Genomic DNA, 843 nt, shown 5'->3' with positions numbered 1-843 from the left:
TATTTATATTCCAGAGACTCATTCAGCTGTTTCAGAGCTACATTATCAACTATTCAATAGTAAAGAGAAATCTGCTCCAGAATGTCTGGGCCAAAGGTTATATGGGGATAAGGATTTAAGGAGCATTTAATCAGATTTATCATAATAGTACTTATCATCTCTCAGGATTAAGTCTAATAACTGAAGTAACATTTGATGTTCAAATGTACTGCACAGGTATAAAAAGACTAAATTTCCATCCACTCACCTGTCTATGGGAATGAGATATATACAATTCTCTATTAACAATACTAGGAGCAAAGAGAGAGTCCAATAGTTATAGTATATGATGCTTTGCCTCATTTGGAAAAAATTGTTCTAAACACTGAAGTTGATCTCAATTTTTTCTCTTTCACAAAGAGCTATTCTACAAATATCTGTTTAAAAAAAAAATCTATTAGCTAATATGCAAATTACTACTATTCTGCCCTCCACAGAAAAGTTCTTCAGAAGAGTAGACAGTCATTCTTTACAAGTGAAGTTCAATTCACTTCTTGTTTCATGTGTTTACTTCAGGAAATGGAAATACTACAGATAGTAATTGATTCCTAAGGTGGACCAGTCACTGTACCCAAGAAAAAGAAACTTAAAGGAGAGAGTAAGGCAATTTTACAAGAAGGAAAGAAGGAAGGAAGGAGGGAAGGAAGAAAAGAAGGAAGGGAGGGAGGGAGGGAGGGAGGGAGGAAGAAAGGAAGGAAGGAAGGAAGGAGGATGGGATGGGATGGAGGGAGGTGGGAGGGAGGGAAGGAGAAAGGAAGGGAGGGAGGGAGATAGGGAGGGAAGGGAGGGAGGAAGGGAGGGAGG

Source organism: Gracilinanus agilis, chromosome 3 (genome assembly GCF_016433145.1).
Source record: "Gracilinanus agilis isolate LMUSP501 chromosome 3, AgileGrace, whole genome shotgun sequence".
Taxonomy (NCBI): Eukaryota; Metazoa; Chordata; class Mammalia; order Didelphimorphia; family Didelphidae; genus Gracilinanus; species Gracilinanus agilis.
This window is presented reverse-complemented; position numbering follows the sequence as displayed.